Source organism: Perognathus longimembris, chromosome 1, assembly GCF_023159225.1.
Source record: "Perognathus longimembris pacificus isolate PPM17 chromosome 1, ASM2315922v1, whole genome shotgun sequence".
NCBI classification, from domain to species: Eukaryota; Metazoa; Chordata; class Mammalia; order Rodentia; family Heteromyidae; genus Perognathus; species Perognathus longimembris.
This window is the reverse complement of record NC_063161.1, coordinates 58609521-58627438: the sequence shown is the minus strand read 5'-3', so window position 1 is coordinate 58627438 and position 17918 is coordinate 58609521. Positions and strand designations below refer to the sequence as shown.

At 39.4% G+C, this 17918-nt stretch overlaps 1 protein-coding gene across 1 annotated transcript in view; it reads left to right on the top strand.

Annotated features, from left to right (window-relative positions):
• The window catches only part of Tmem117 (transmembrane protein 117), a 374448-nt gene that overhangs the window by 99866 nt on the left and 256664 nt on the right, over positions 1–17918 (top strand). The window lies entirely within an intron of this gene.

The following is a 17918-nucleotide window of genomic DNA, read 5'->3' as shown; positions in this document are numbered from 1 at the left end:
CCTCCTGAGTAGCTAAGGTTGCAGGAAGTGGAGGTTCCAGCCTTGAGAGAAAAAGCTAAGGGACAGCATCCAGACCTGAATTCAAATCCTAGTACTGACATACTCACTCACACACGTACACAAACACAAAGTGTTTTATTCCATTCAGCCCCACCGCTGTGTAGGTCTCCTTACTGTGAGGTAAATCGCCAAGATGTAGTAAGTAGATGCACTTGTATTTCCTGTCTGCTACTATGTATTTTAGCCTAATGATGTGCTTTTTATGTTGACAATCTCCCCGCTCATTTTTTTGTTCTCCTTTCTTAATCTTTTCCTCTGCTTAATGTATTGTGATTTCTCACTGCCCCCTCCCCATTCTGTGAAATGCTGTGATAACTATGTTAAAATAATATGACTCAATTAAGCTTAAGGCAAATTACCTTGTGTCTAGTCTGGGATCAGCAAACAACCTGCCATAATTATATTATATTAGACTTGTTTTGGAGGAATTATTTGTGCAGAAGCATTTGACAACTTGGTTCAGAAGAAAAAGTTGAGTAAATATAGTAACTTATACACATAATATGAATTGAGATTTCAGATACAAATGAAGTTACTATGGAAAACTTTTTCTGCTTTGGTTGTTACTAATTAATAGCTGCAAGAAGAGTACATCAAATAAAAGAGAGGAAGATGGAATAAAAAATTCAAAGCATAAAAATGACGATCTTGTGCAGATATTGGTGGCTCACTTCAGGAGGCTGAGATCTGAGGATTGGGGTAAGCCAGCCCAGGCAGGAAATTCTAGGAGACCAGTTAACCATCAAAAAGTCATTTGAGCCACAGCTCAAATGGTTTAGGATTTTGTTCAGGAACACCAACCTGAGTAAAAACCCAGGATGAGAGAGCAAGGATATAAATTCCAGGCCCAGTACCAGCACAAAACTTAAGAAATAAAAATGACTATCTTAATATAGTAATGACAGTGTCCATACTAATGTCCTTAGTTACAGATTTTTAAAAAGATGACTTTAAGAAGGCTTCCTTCCTTTTATTGATTCCTCAAACAACATATTTCTATTATGTTGTGGTTAAATAATGATTCATTTTGACTAGATAGTAAGCTAATAATTCTTAGTGTTTTCCAAATAAGATTCAGAGGCTCTTAAATGCATACATTCACCTTATACAGTAATATGGAAAAAATAGCTTCTGCTTAGAGAATCTGTGTTGAAATGAGAATTCAAACCACCAGAGGGCACTGGAGACAAACTTTTGTAGCAAGGAGAAAAAAATATGGATAGAAGGTAGAACTTGCCAGAATTTAGTTGTACAGGAAGTTTCTAATTACTTATATGTATTGATATAAACTTTTTCTACTTCTTCATGACTTAGATTTTTATAGGAACAATAAAATAACCAGTATTTTTATAAATCCCTAATTTCTCAACCACCAAGTCTGTGAAACATGAATTATAATTATGTATGTAGCTCACATCTGTAATCCTAGCTACTCAGAAGGCTAGGATTGAGGATCATGATTTGAAGCCAGCCTGGAAAGAAAATTCCATTAGACTGTTATCTCCAATTTACCAACAAAAACCCAGAAGTGGAGATGTTGCTCAAGTGGTAGAGCTCTAGCTCTTGGGAAAAAAACAATCAAAAGTTTGAGACCATAATGAGTTCAAGTCCCAGTACTGGCACAAAAACAAAACCAACACATGCATTATAGCTTGGGTCTTTTTGTTTTCTGTATAAGTGACAATTGATAAAACAAAACAAAAAAATCTGTAACAAAACTATATAATCTATTTAGAGACAAAATAGATTTAGATTTTGCTCAGTGAGAGACAGCAGGTTTAATTGGGAGTTCATAGGGATGTCTCCCCCTAGAACACCTCATCTGCCTAACTGCATCCCTCCCTCCTTTCTCCTTCCCTCCCTCCCTTCCTTATTTTATGCCAGGACTGAGGCTTGAGCTCAGGGCTTTACACTCTCACTTGTCTTTTTCTCTGAAGGATGGTACTCTACCACTTGAGCCACACATTCAATTCCAGCTTGTTGATAGTCAATTGGACATAAGGGTTTCATGGACTTTCCTGAATAGCACATTTTAGATGTTGAGGATTCCACTGTGGGGGTTGTTTGGGTCACGCCGTGGGGAATGACACCAGGGCCCTTAAGCTTCAAGGCTTCCGAGTGAATATGTTGTGATTTTTATGTTATCTTTTTTCTTACAAATTTGTGTTTTAAAGCAGCAACTGTCACATCACCAAGGAGATGGAGAAAGTATTTTTAGTTGCTTTTGCTTTGGTGAGGGTATGAAAACTAGTGTTTGATAAAGATAGATCTGGATTTGTTCCTCCCACTAGTACCATGCACACGATGTGTCTAGCTAAGCTTTTCACAGGAGAACACACATTCAGGAAGTTGTGTGTGTGTGCACGCAGTGTGCACGTGCACGCTGTGTGTGCACACATTTATTATCTTGGATAATAAACAATTGAAAGTAAAGGCTGATATCATGATGTCATATCAAACTCTTTTTTTTTAAGGATAATGAGAAGACAGATGGCACTGTGTGTGTGTGTGTGTAGTGCAAAAAAAAAAAAACCCAAACAAAAACAAAAGGCAGCTCTCAGATCTCATAGTTATGGATGCAAATCTTATATAGTTTCAAAAATCAAGGCTCAAATTCTATTGTCATGGAGAGATGATTTACATAGTCTGAATTTTTGTCATTGGCTTTGCTAATGGCAGGGGTGTTTAGTTGAAACCAGATCTTTCTGAGTAGGCTAAAAATGAGCATGTCAGAAGCCAGGTGCAAATCTGTCCATCTGATTAGCAGTGAGAAATCAAATATGCTACTGAGTAAATGGGTAATAGAAACCACTTTCTTACTTGTTTGTTTGTTTGTTTGTTTTGCCAGGACAGGAATTTGAACTCAGGGCCAGAAAACTGTCTCTTGGCTCTTTGGCCCTAGGTTGGTGTTTTCCCACTTGAGTCACAGCTCTGCTTCTGGCTTTTTGGTGGTTCATTGAAGATAAGAGTCTTATACACTTCTTCCCTGGGCTGAATTTTGAACTGAGATCCTCAGATCTCAGCCTCGTGAGTAGCTCAGATTACAGGTGTGAGCCACCGGTGCCTGATTTGAAAATACATTTTTAAACACTTCCACTAGTGCACCATTTTAGGATTCATATCCTTTAATGTCATCAGAGGTACCATTATTAAAACAATAGGAAGCTTAATTTTAGGATGATAAAACAAGTAATTTTTCATGGTATGTTTTGGCTAGACAAATGATAGCAAGAAAAAAAAAGCAAAACAAAAAGCCCAAATTAGAACTCTTTCTGATACATCATTTTTAAAACAGATCATTGAAACGAGGGGTTTTTGCTTTTTGAAGGTTCTGTTTAGCATCTGACAAGCACTTCTATCTACAGAAATCACATACTAATTTTTGATTAATGACTGTTATTTAATTAGGCTCTCTAGTTGGTGCAGCATGCATTAATCCCTGCTAATTTGGCTGTTTCTGGTGACAAGGTCCCTCTGCTGAATGTGTCCCATGCTGTATCTCTCGCAGCTCAGGCTCAACCTTTCCCTTCTTTGTCCTGAATTTGACAAGAATTACAAGTGTGTAGAGAATGGTTGTGCCCTGGCTAGAAAGCTACATTTCTAACATAGTTACAAATTGTAAAAGTTAATTGTTCCTGATTGAATAAAGTAGGGCATTCATTCATTCATTCCCTCATTCGTGTCAGTACTGGGACTTGCATTTGGCTTTTTTACTCAAGGCTGGTGCTCTCCCTCTTGAGCCACATCTCTACTTCCAGCTTTGTGCTAAATCATTGGAGATAAGAGTCTCGTGGACTTTTCTACCCTAGCTGGCTTTGAACTGTGATCCTCAGACCTTAGCTTCATAAGAAGCCACATTTTCTTCTTTCCAGCACTTAAAAAAAACAACAAAAACATTATAGTGAACTATATATAGTAGCTACATTAGGTAAAATACATTTGAGAGAATTTTAATTAGAAATGGCCACAGGAATATAGAACTAGCTAACTTCACAAAAATGTTGCATTTTTTAAAGTTAGAAAATGAATGCAAAGCACCATTGATTTCATTCATTTTACATACATGGGGCTTGCTACCATGAAACCCTCAGATTGAGTATTCAGTGGAGAATAACAACTCCTAGGATCTCATGGGCTATTTTATGGAGAAAGAACTCTCAAGACTACACCAGACTCTGGAAGTGGCCCTTCACAGCGAGTAGATTTCCTGGAAGCCAGTGCATAGGGCAGGAGGGAGAGTTATGTGTCTACATTGTCTGTGGACTGCTTTGCTTGGTTAATTGTGTTTTTGTATGAAAGACTTGTTTGAGGTTGAATGGATAGCAGCCTTTCTTTTTTTTTATTTCTTTTCTTTTCTTTTCTTTTTTTTGGTGCCAGTACTGGGGCTTGAACTTAGTGCCTGGGTGCTGACCCTTAGCTTTTTTTTGTTCAAGGCTGGTGTTCTACCACTTGAGCCACAGCTCCACTTCTGTCTTTTTGGTAGTTAATTGGAGATAAGAGTTTCATAGACTTTCCTGCCCAGACTGGATTACAGGTGTGAGCCACCAGCGCCAGGCCAATGACTAGATTTGGTGTTTGCTGGAAACTGGTACTTTTGGTTTTTCAGTCTGGGGTTCCTTTCAGTGCATATTTCTCCCCTTCCTTTCTCTTCTTTTTCATCTCCTTGGCAAAGGTTTTGAGAGGAAGTTTAATTTCAATGCTATTTTTCTTTCAGGTCTTATTTAGTGTCTAGTACCAGTAGCTCAGGCTTGTCATCCTGGCTACTCAAGAGTCTGAGATATGAGGATTACAGTTCAATGCTAGCCCAGACAGACAAATTTGTGAGACTCCTACCTCCAGTTAACCAGCAAAAAGCCAGAAGTAGAGTGTGGCTCAAGTGGTAGAGTGCCAAGCTCAAGCAAAAAAAGCCAAGTGAGAGAATGCAAAGCCCTAAGTCCAAGTTCTAGTATTGGCAAACACACCCAAAAGTCTTATGTAGTTTTATTACATGACAGAATTTCTAATTTTCTTTCCTTTTATATTTACAAATGTGTTCATCAGTATATACATGTGTAAATGTTAAGCTATGCAGCGAATGCCTTTTATACAGCATACATGAGCGGAGGGTTTCCCCTGACATTCATAACCAGTAACAGATGGAATTCTATCTCTAGAAAGCTTTGGAAACATTTTATTAAAGGCTTTAGGAAGATGATTAATGAGTTCCTCCAAATGTCTTTATTTTTTTCTCCTCATTGAGCATATGACAATCCTTAACTTCAGAAAATCCTATTTTTTTTTCCTTTGCTGAATGATAGGTGTGGTTGATGCTTTGTGATGGAATCTAGTTGCTGAAAATATTCAGTAATACAAATTCGTCCTCTTACTACCATTATGTAGTGCAGGAAATGTTTTAGCCAGTTAAATGACATATCTGAAAATATTAAAAAATAAATGAAAGCCAGGTTTAAGTTGTTCACACCTGTAATCTTGGCTATTCAGGAGACTGAGATCTGAGGATCTCAGCTCTAATCCAGCCCAGACAGAAAAGCCCTTGAGACTCTTGTCTCCAGGGAACAAGCAAAAAGCCAAAAGTGGAGTTGTAGTTCAAGTGTTCTCTGGCCCTGAGTTCAAGTGCCAATACTGGTATAAATGAATTAATTAAATACAAACTTTCAGAATAAAATGGAATTAAAGAATTCTAAGTTTGTTTGGTCTAATGCAATAATCAATATATTATATTTGATAAAGGATTTGACTTAATTCTTTCAATGAGAATAACCGAGTTCTCTGTTAGCAGTGTAAAGTTGTTTTATGTCTTTATATTATATGAGACCTAATCTTCTATAAATAAACATTCTTTAAAAAACATGTGGGGCTGAAAAAAAAAACAAAAAAAAACATGTGGGGCTGTTAAGATGTCTACATTCCACTTTCTATATTTTCTTCTGTTGACCAACTGCATAAAATATATAAACCAGAAGCAAGATGTAGAGGAATTAAAAAGTCTCTTTTCTTTTGTTGTACCTGTACTAGGTCTTGAATTCAGGGCATGGGCTGTTATTGATCTTCTTTGCTCAAGGCTAGAGCTCTAACACTTGAGCCACAGCTCCACTTTTGTGGGTTAATTGGAAATAAGAGACTCACAGGTTTTCCTGCCAAGCTGGCTTTGAACCTTGATCCTCAGATCTCAGCCTACGGGGTAGCTAGGATCACAGGCATGAGGCATGATGGCCAGCAACCTTTTTGAGATGAGAAAATTGTGCTATGTTTGGAAGGAATATGCTCTAGAATGAAGTTCCCTCAGTGATCAAAAGACTCCTCATAATTCCTGTCCATGTCTTCTTCACACAGAAACTACAACCTTCATATACTCAAACTGTCCAGGGTTGTCCTTCTAATGTCCTTCCTAAACAATGAATTGCATCAATAAGATCTGGCAACTAATAAAAAGTCTATTAATGATAAGTCTATAATCCAACAGCTTCACTATGATTGAGAATGTGTTTATTTGTGTTTGATGGTAGAATCCAGTTGTCCTGTCAGCAAAACAAAACTACTGCATTCAAGAACAATAAGAGGACTGCCTTCTTCCAGCAGTTTGCTGGAGGAGGGAAGCCCTTTCTAGAAGACTCAACACAGTGGGATCAGAACAGACAATGGACAACTGCCATGCTCTCCTCGTGGGTTGGTGCCCAAAGTGCAGTACACAGAAGAACCAAAGCTGGGCACTGGTGGCTCACACTTATAACCCTAACTATGCAGGAGGCTGAGCTCTAAGGACTGAGGTTCAAAGCCAGCCACGGAAGGAAAACCTGTGAGTCTCTTATTTCCAATTAACCAGCAAAAACCCACATGTGGAGGTTGGCTCAACTGTCAGAGCACCAGCCTTGAACGACAAACCTAGGGGGACACTGCTCAGGCCCTGAATTGCAGCTCCAGATTTGGAAAGAGAGAGAGAGAGAAAGAGAGAGAGAGAGAGAGAGAGAGAGAGAGAGAGAATTGGTATTGGTTCAATAGAAAGTCAATGTCAATGCTGTCAAAACAACAGAAGTCAGTTGACACATCAACTTAGAGTCTATGCTGACCCACAAAAATATTTTGATGAAGAGAGAAGTCAAATAAAAATAAGATGACCCAGACAATGTGCGGGATAAAAATCCTGTTGCTGTGTAGACAGAAGTGAAAGGCATTATTCCTGGTATTCATTTCTGTGATAAAAGCCCTAGAGCATGCTCATGGGTGAGAACAGATTCTTCAGAAACAACAACAAAGGAAGTATTTAAGGCCTCTTTGTATGACATAGATAATGATCTTACACACTTTAGGGGAAGGGGGAGGAAAGAAGGGGAAAGACAGGGAAGAAAGGAAAATAACACAAAAGCAAATTCAAGAGATTACAGTGATTGACAGTCAAATTATCAAAATATTTTGTATTCTATTTATAAAACATTGTACCTTTGAATATATATTAACTATATGTATGTTTGATGCATACTTTTGCCCTTTATTTAATCTCTTTTTTTTTTGTTTGCCAGTCCTGGGGCTTGAACTCAGGGCCTGGGCACTGTTCTTGAGCTTCTTTTGCTCAAGGCTAGCACTCTACCACTTGAACCACAGTGCCACTTCTGGCTTTTTCTGTGTATGTGATACTGAGGAATTGAACCCAGGTCTTCATGCATGTTAGGCAAGCACTCTACCACTGAGCCACATTCCCAGCCCTATTTAATCTCTTTAAAAAATTTATTTTTTATCTTTAAATAGTTGTACAAAGGGGTTTCAATTCATCATGCTAGTTTATGAGTACAATGCATCTTGATTAGTGTCACCCCTTCCATCAGTCTTCTCTGTCTCTCCCATCCCCACCCATCCCCTCCCCTCAAGTTACCTGCTTCCATTTTCAAATATACACATACATTGAATATTATGACTTCATTTACCCACCCTTCCAGTCTCCATTCATCTGTCTCCCTCCTCCTCCTTCTACCACCCCCAACACATTTCAGCATCCCGGTATTCACTTTGTGAAACTGTAAACTCGTTGCTCAAAAAAGACTTTTACCATTGGAATCTTCCCCTGCATACACCATACTTTAGTCAATTTGCTCATGCATAGAGGACTAGGCCCCTGTGCATGTTTATAATTTAGAGCTAACTTCCATAGATGAGAGCAAATATGTGCCCTTTGTCTCTTTGAGCCTGACTTATTTTGCTTGGATTGGAAGTGAAGTGGCAGGCCGTTGACCCCCGCTCCCCCCTCCACAAAGACCACCAAGGAGTAGAATCCGTCGCAAGAACACGAGAGTTGTTTATTGTGAGCCCCGCCCCTTTGTTCCGCCGGATTTTTATTGGCAATAGGAGGGAGGGATTACTATTGCAATTGGGTGAGGTTTCACGAGCTTTCACTTGATTGGCTAACATTTCGCGGGCTAGGGCAGAGACTTTCTAGATTAGTGGCTGCGGGATAGGGTAAATCATACATAGCAAGTAAATCATAGGTTCGGGGAAATGGGAATACATGAGGTCACCAGGACGTCCAAGGGGGACTTTCTGGTTGATTGTTGTCACCTAGGCTGGGGCTTTTCTTCTTTTGTCCTTATTTGGTCATCCTGAGTCTGAGTTTCTAAGACACCCCCTTCCACAGTTTCCAGGAAACCAATACTCAGGCCTAACTCTCCTTGTTTTATTTGATGCCTGTCATGGCATAGACTTGACTCTCACAGAAGCTAGATTTCCAGTTACAATGAAAGCAAGAAACCTAAATCTCTCTCTCTCTCTCTCTCTCTCTCTCTCTCTCTCTCTCTCTCTCTCTCTCTCTCTTTCTCTCACACACACATCTGGCTTTTAGTGACTAAATTGATTTGAGTCTTTAGTTTCTTCTTATCTTGGATGGAGATCATACTTGTCTGGTTGCTACAGGAAATGAATGAAGCAGTGCCTTGAAAATGGTGCAAATTAAAGACTCAATTTTGCACAATCATAATAAGACAAGGAGACAGACATGAATAGATACAAGGGGACCACTGACAACCATGCCCAAGGCATCTGCAATTGATTTAGATTTCTGTAATACTGATTTATATTTAAGAAGTTACATAAAACCTAGATGCCCTTGCCTTTTAATAAAATTTGTAAGAACCAGGCCTTTCCTTCTAATGTGGACATATATAGTGTTTAGGCTCAATTCATTGGGAATTTTAGGGAAATGAACTATGTTGGGATATGAAAGATATGGAAAAAATGACTGAATATCAAAATCAAATTAATCTCTCTTAACAATAGAAAACCAGAACTCAGAGAAAAATCTCATCTCATTTAAGGCTGTATCTATCAGGGTTGTATTCATATTTAGGAATAGATAATAATGAGATATCAGTACAAGTTGCAAATTCAGATGTATTTTAGGGAAAAAAATGTTACTGACAGTCTGTTGGAATATCTTCTTTTTAAATTCTGCTAAACTTGTATTAAAGATTCTCCTGCCTTGAGAGGAACATTTCTAGAGAAAATGTCTGTGGTTTAAATATAACAGATGGTATTGCAAACCTTGTCAATTACATATGTGACAAAAATCCAAATTTAGATTCATGACACAGCCACAATTGGTGAGAGAGAGCTGGTGACATTCTGGAGTCATCCAGGGGCTGCCTTCTGGAGGAAACAGTGGGGAAAATTCCAGGTGGCGGAGTCACAGCCCTGACCTTTCACAGGCAAAGTGGTCAATACGAATTCATGTGGGTCAGTGGGCTCTTTTTTAGCCCTGTGAACAATAAAGCTTTCTAACTGCTCTGTGTGACCCTGTGATTATGTGGTTTACCACTTCCTGGGGTGTGATTCTTCTCACTTCTTCACTCAAAGGAGACACTTCCTTGTGTGGTCTTGGCTTGTTCCTGGCTGTGGGTGTTCTCTAGCTGTGTATCTGGAAAGGCATTGTCTTGTTTGAACTATGTCCACAGGTCCAGCCTAATTGCGTCATCTACCCTGATTTTAGATTCCTCATACTCTTGTAGTCAGCTGCCACACACCCCCCCCCCCCCCACTATTCCTTGTACATTTAGACTGTGATTAAAAGAAACCCAAACAAACACAGGTACCTACATGGTGACCAGAGCCTAGGGCTTCCCACAAGCCTTTGTGGCTTTTCCCTGCGTTTCCATGCACCTCTGCTTCTATGTCTCCTCCTCAGGGAGGATGTCCCTTGACCTTTACCTCACTGCTTCTTACTAAAGCCTCTTACATTTTGTCTTATTTAAGTACTGTGAGTTTGTTTTTTCCAATCGTGTGTGTGTGTGTGTGTGTGTGTGTGTGTGTGTGTGTGTGCTGGTCCATGGACTTGAACTCAGGACCTCAGTGCTATCCCTGAGCTTTCTGCTTAAGGCCAGTACTCTACCACTTGAGCCACAGCTCCACTTCTGGCTTCTTGGCAATTAATTTCAGATAGAGTCTAATGGACTGTCCTGCCCAGGCTGGCTTTGAGCCATAATCTTCAGTGCTCAGCCCCCTGGGCAGCTAGGATGATAGGTGTGAACCACAGGTACCTGGTATCTTTTTATAGTACTCATTACAATGTACAATTGCTTATTGTTTCTCTATTTGCCTCTCTTTCGTAGACATAAGGGTGGCAGCATGTCTGCCTAAAATACCTTTACATTCCCAGATTTCTGACTGGAAAATATATATTCAATTATTTTCTTAACCTTTTGTGTGATCTAATTTAAAACTCAGAATAAAGTTGTAAAAATAGTATGGAGACTCCCCAGTAGCCATACCTAGCAATGTCTAACATTTAAATAACATGTTTGTGAGCTGGCTGCCAGTGGCTCATGCCTATAATACTAACTATTCAGGAAGCTGAGATTTGGTGATTGAGATTTGGGGCAGGAAAGTCCATGAGACTCTTATCAGAAAAAGAAAAAAGGACCCTTATCATCAAACAATCCAGAAGAGGAGATAAAAAAAATCGTATTTGCACTATTATTTTCCCTTTAATGTGTGTGTATTCATCATTTATGTATATACCCTTAAATACTTAAATTATGTTTTCTAAAAACAAAGACTATTCTTATTCACAAACACCATTACAAAGGTCAAGACATTTAACACTGATGCCAGTATTCAATAGCCTGCACACAAATTTTGATGACTACTGAATAATTTCTCATTTTAGCCACTGAGTGCAACCCAGGACCGCAGATCACATTCAGTAATTTCATCTCTCCAGTCTCTTTTAACACATACACACACATACACACACACACACACACGTGTGTGTGTGTGTATTTAGTGCTTGGGCTTAAACTCAGGGCTTCCCACTGTCTCTTAGCTTTTTTATTCAAGGCTGGTGCTCTACCTTTTAAGCCACACCTCTACTTCTGACATTTTTGGTGGTTAATTAAAGGTAAGATTCTCAAAGACTTCACTGCCTAGGCTGGCCTTAGCCTCCCAATCCTCAGATCTCAGCCTCCAGAGTAGCTAGAATTATAGGCATGAGCCACTGGTGCCAGACAAGGAGAGATGTTTACATCTTAAAAAATTCTTCTGCCACAGACATCTAGAAGTGTTAGAGAAGCTACCACAAGCACCTCTTTAACTTAGTGGCAGAAATGATAAAATACAAATATACACACATACATACACACCTACGTATATGCACATATAATAAATAAGTTCAGAATGCCCCAATTATGTAAAGAGATTGAAAACAGAGCAGGGGGAAGCTCTGTCCTTGGATTTAATGGCTTCTCAGGGAAAACAGTAATGTTGTGCAACTTCACATGGTATAACATTGTTATCATATATGTACATATATGTATGTGTATATATATAGTAATATATAGTTGTTAAATTAACCCAGATATATTCAAACTAGTGCAAACTGACATAGAATGCAATTGACTCTATGATACTTACTCTTTGAAGTCATGATGCAATTCTGCCAGGGCCTTGATGTTTGGTAGCTATGGTGAAAACATTCTCAGGACATAATGTTGCTACGAAAGTGGATTCTCAAGCTTTTCACTCAAAAAAATTCTAACTGAAATCGCAGTTCCCAAAAACCTAGCATTCAAAATAAATGGCTGTTTTACATTCTGAAAGGCCTTTCCTCTGTGGCAAGACAATGTGGTTGGATGGATCTTCCTGGGTTAGCTTCGCTGGCCACTCCTGTGAAGCGGGGCTGTGGGTGGACCTGGGAGATGTTGTGTGTGTGTAGCTGAGATTAACGTTTGAATCCATAGATTTAGGAAAACAGATTGCCCTTTCATGGGTGAAGGAGAGGGTTTGACCAAGAGTTGATATCCAGAAGATAATAAAAAGCAGATGAAGGAGGAATTTGTCTGTCATTGCTTTTTGAATTAAAGTAAATTAATTAAAAACCTATTATTACGGGAATTAGGGCTTGAACTCAAGGTTTCACATTTTCACTTGTCTTTTCCCCTCAAAGCTGGTGCTTTACCACTTGAGCCACAGCTCCACTTCTGGCTTTTTTTGCTAGTTTGTTTGCTTGTTTGTTTGTTTGTTGTATCAGAAATTGAAACCGTGGCCTTGTGCATATTCGATAATTCCTCCATCAGGGAGCTACCTCCCAACTGTTTTGATGGTTAATTGGAAATAAGAACCTAACAGGTGTTTCTGCCCAGCTGGATTTGAACTTCTGTCTTCAGATCTGAGTCCTGCCCTCTCAGCTAGGATGTCAGGCATGAGCCACCAGTACCCAGTTCATCATTGCTTGTGTGTGTGTGTGTGTGTGTGTGTGTGTGTGTGTGTGTGTTAGTACTGGGACTTGAACTCAGGGCCTAAGTACTGTCCCTTAGCCTTACTTGAGCCAAAGCTCCATTTTTTTTTTCAAATTTTTATTATCAAACTGATGTACAGAAAGGTTACAGTTTCATACGTTAGGCACTGGATACATTTCTTGTACAGTTTGTTACCTTGTCCCTCATACACCCCTCCCTCTTCCCCCTTTCCCTCCCCCCCCACGGAGGTGTTCAGTTCACTTACACCAAACAGTTTTGCAAGTATTGCTTTTGTAGTTGTTTCTCTTTTTTTTACCCTGTGTCTCTCAAATTTGGTATTCCCTTTCAATTTCCTACTTCCAATACCAGTATACACGGTTTCCAATATACTCAGATAAGATTACAGAGATAGTGTATGTACAACCACAGGAAGGTGATACAAGAACATCATCAATAATAGAAGCTACAGATACACATAGGACGTTGAAAGTAGTTACAACTGTTTCCATAACATGGAGTTCATTTCACTTAGCATCATCTTATGTGTTCATAAGGGTATAGCTATTGGGCCTTGTGATGCTCTGCTATGACTTGCCTAAACCTGTACTAATTATTCCCAATAAGGGAGACCATAAAGTCCATGTTTCTTTGGGTCTGGCTCACTTCACTTAGTATAATTTTTTCCAAGTCCTTCCATTTCCTTACAAATGGGACAATGTCATTCTTTCTGATAGAGGCATAAAATTCCATTGTGTATATGTACCACATTTTCCTGATGCATTCATCTACTGAGGGGCATCTGGGCTGGTTCCAGATTCTCGCTATGACAAATTGTGCTGCAATGAACATTGTTGTGCTGGTGGCATTTCTGTGATTTTGTTTGTGGTCTTTTGGATAGATACCCAAAAGTGGGGCTGCTGGGTCATAGGGCCACAGCTCCATTTTCAGACTCCAATTCTTCATTGGAGAAAATAAAGTCTCACAGACTTTCCTGCTCTGGCTGCCTTTGAACTGGGATCCACAGATCTCAGCCTTCTGAGTAGCTAGGATTATAGGTGTGAGCCTCCAGCATCAGCCTCCCCATTGCTTTTTGCTTTGAGCTGTGACACATCACATCTGATCTCCTCTCCAGTCTGGGTTTGGTACCATCAGCGTCCCTGGTTCTTGGGTCTTTAGACTTAGATTGAATTACACTACTTGCTGACCCTGGTCTCTAGTTCACAGGAGCAGATAATGGGAATTCTCAGCCTCTGCAATCTTGCAGGCCAGTTCCTGAAATAAATTGTGTGTGTGTGTGTGTGTGTGTGTGTGTGTGTGTGTGTGTGTGTGTGTGTCCCCTACTGATTCATTTTTGGTGTATTTCCCTGACTAGTACAATAAGGACATATTTGATCAAACATAAAACTGTTTTAACTATTTTGAGAAATCTGCCCGTCTTATTTTTCTTATCTGTGAAGGAGTTGGGTAGATGAATATTTATCAATAAATGTATTCACAGATTGTACTTACCATTTACTGTTGTTGAGTGCTTACTGTATGCCTAATACTTGGCATTTGAAGATGAGCATAGTTTCTGTGCATAAGAAAGTTAAGGTCCAGTGAGAGAAACATTATTTTACAAAAATGTAAAATCAAAAGGCAAAGCTGGGACCAGTGGTTCATGTCTGTAATCCTATCTACTCATGAGATTGAGATCTGGAGATCATAGTTCAAGGCCACCCCAGGCAGAAAAGTTTGCAGAACTCTTATCTCCAGTTAATCACCTAACAGCCAGATGTGGTTATGTGGCTCAAGTGTTAGAACTTCAGGCTTGAGGGAAAAGTCTAAGGGGCAGTGCTCAGGCCCTGAGTTCAAGCCCCAGTATTGGCATAAGGAAAAAAATTCACTCATTACTGTTTATCTTTATAATTTGAGTGAATGCTCTCCTTCCTTAAAGTCTATAAGCTTTACTATTATTCTCAACCTGCCTTGGACTTTAGATAATCTTTCTTCATTGACCAGGCTAAAGCATTGAGGGCTCACACTTAAACTAGACAATCTGAGTTAAATACTGGATTAAAAAATTATGGCTGGGAATGTGGCTTAGTAGTAGAGCACTTCCCTAGCATGCACGAAGCCTTGGATTCCGTTCCTTAGTACCACATTAATAGAAAAAGCAGAACTGGTGTTGTGGCTGAAGTGGTAAGAATACCAGCCTTGAGCAAAGAAGCTCAGGGACAGGGCCCAGGCCCTGAGTTCAAGCCCCAGGACTTGCAAAAAAAATTTTTTTTAATGGAGGTACATGCACCAGTTTCTGTTTCTGTCACTTGATTCTGGAAGAAAGCATCTCCAAGGACCCTTCAGAAAGAGAAGGGAAGACCAGACCGAGAGGAGACAGTGGAGAAACCTGATTGTCTTCATGTCTTCTTGGCAAATGGAAGGCATGGCAGGTGTTTTATGATGTGTCATAATCCATCTTCTCCCACGGAGTGTTTTCTAGTGCTTTGCTTTTTTGTGGTTTAGCTCTATGCTGTTCGTCACAGGCATTGGGACTCTGATAATAGAGTGGGAAGTTTCTAGATCATAGAGATCATAACAGCTAGCAGGGTTTGTCATCTATCATTGCAGTGAGAAAGAAATCTGCTCCTCTAGAGCTGTTGTATACAGCATCCTTTCTAAAATCAATATGGGGATTATGAAATGTATCAACTATAGAGAGTGACACATACAATATTTACTACTTCCTGCTTTCTTTTGTATTTTCATCTCTTAAGGATATATTTTAATTGCTATATTATTTTTGCATTTTTAGAACTTTATATAAATAGAACCATACTCACATTCTTGCATACCTTTAAAATTTCCTATTTTTTATTCAGTCTTATTTTCTGAAACTTCCAGTGTTGTTCTTTGCCATGAGTTTTTTCATTTTCTTTTTCTGGTTTCTGACACTGAGATTTGAACTCAGGACCTGGCTGCTGTCTCCTAGGTTTTCATTTTTTCCTCAAGAATGACACTCTCCCACTTGAGCCACAGCTCTACTTCTGGGTTTTGCTGACTAACTGGAAATAAGAGTCAAGTCTCACACCCTTTCCTGTCTGGGCTGCCATTGAACCATGATCCTCAGACTTCAGTCTCGTGAGTAGCCAGGATTACTGACATAAGCCACCATGCCTAGCTGGGTGCATCTTCTGGGTGGTTGTATTAATTTGTACCCTTATCAGCTGTAGATCACGTTCTTATTTATTCAACTAATTTTGAAACCTTAAAAATTGTTACCAGAGGGGCTGGGAATATGGCCTAGTGGCAAGAGTGCTTGCCTCCTACACATGAAGCTCTCGGTTCGATTCCCCAGCACCACATATATGGAAAACGGCCAGAAGGGGCGCTGTGGCTCAGGTGGCAGAGTGCTAGCCTTGAGCGGGAAGAAGCCAGGGACGGTGCTCAGGCCCTGAGTCCAAGGCCCAGGACTGGCTAAAAAAAAAAAAAAAAATTGTTACCAGACCACGTAATATTGTATCTCCCTGCCGTTTCAATTTTTAAGGTTCCTGATTACAAAGGAAGTCGAACATCTTTTCATGTGTTTATTATCAATCTTTTCTATTCCTCTTCTGTAGAAAACTTAGTCAGGTCTATGGGTCATTTCCTTTTATAATGAGTTCTCTTTTTTGTTGCTTCTTATGAAAATTTTAGGAGTTCCTTAGAAGCATTGGTTATTAATCTTTTTTTTCCTTAAAGTATGTGCATTGTGAACATTTTCTCAAAATTGTCAGACATTTCCAACACACTGAAGTAGAGAAAACAATGCAACAAGCCCCCTATCTGTCACCTCCATCCCTGGCTGTCTTAAAAAAATATATTGTAAAGGTGATGTATAGAGTAGTTATAGTTACACTGGCAAGGTAAGGACTGCATTTCCTTTTGAAGAGTGTTACCCTCCTGCTCATTTTCTTCCACTTTCCCCTCCCCCTGCCTGACTCCCCTTTCCTCTAAGTTGCTAAGTTAATTTCCAGTGTAGTATCTAGTGAGTACCACTGCCTAGTTATCTTTTTATACCTGTATTCACAACTCAGCGCCTCTTCCTCAAACAAATGCCACCATGTACCTTTAATATTACTGCTTTCCGTTGGAAGGATTTTTCTTTGGACGTACAAATCTATCTATCTATCTATCTATCTATCTATCTATCTATCTATCTATCTATCTATCATTTATCTATTTATGCGGGTCCTGGGGCTTATATTTAGGGTCTGGGCTCTGTCCCTAAGCTTTTTTTGCTCAAGATTGGTGTCCTGCCACTTGAGAGCCACCATTCTCTTCTGGCTTTTTGTGATTAATTGGAGATACGAGTTCTATGGACTTTGCTGCCTAGGCTAGCTTTGAACCATGACCCTCAGATCTCGGCCTCCTGAGTAGCTAGGATTACAGGTGTGTCATCAGTGCCTGGTGATTTTTTTTTTAATTTAGTTGAATTCATTCTATAACCTGATATCATGAGGCTATCATTCTGGGTTTCCTTCTAAACATGTGAAAGCTTTCTTTAGACACTAAATTTAATGCTACCTTTCCTTTTCCGGAATATTTTAATGTTGTCACCTAGTGTTTAATGCACTGTTACTTGATGTTTCTTTTCCACACAAAGTGAGATCTGTGTCTGTCTGATTCTTTGGAATGGTGCTGGTGCATAGTCAGTGCTCAATAAATGGGTAACTTTTTCCCATAAGGTTTTGTAAATGCTCCTTTTGGTAGATTTGGTTTTTGGATCATTGGTGTGCCAGCAAATGTTTAGCAATCATCTCTCCAATGGAATGGGAGAGAAGTAATGATTTGTAGAGTTTGGGAATTTATATACTATAAATCCTTCTACCATGGCTAATTTTCATTCAGTAATGTAACCTCAGTCCTTCCATGTGTTGTAATGAAAGTTTCATTTTTCCATTTCCGGTTCTTACCGATTGTGTGTCTTCCACTTTGTTACTGCATTGACACCACTTTCCACGACAAGATTTTGCTTTAGTGATAAAGCAAACCATTCTTTGGCCTCTGAAGTTAAATGAATGCTTGTTTCCTTCAAAGATCTTTTTTGATGGACAAAGTAGTTTTATTTATTTTTGCCAATAGTGGGGCTTGAACTCAGGGCCTGGGTGCTATCTCTCAGGGTTTTCA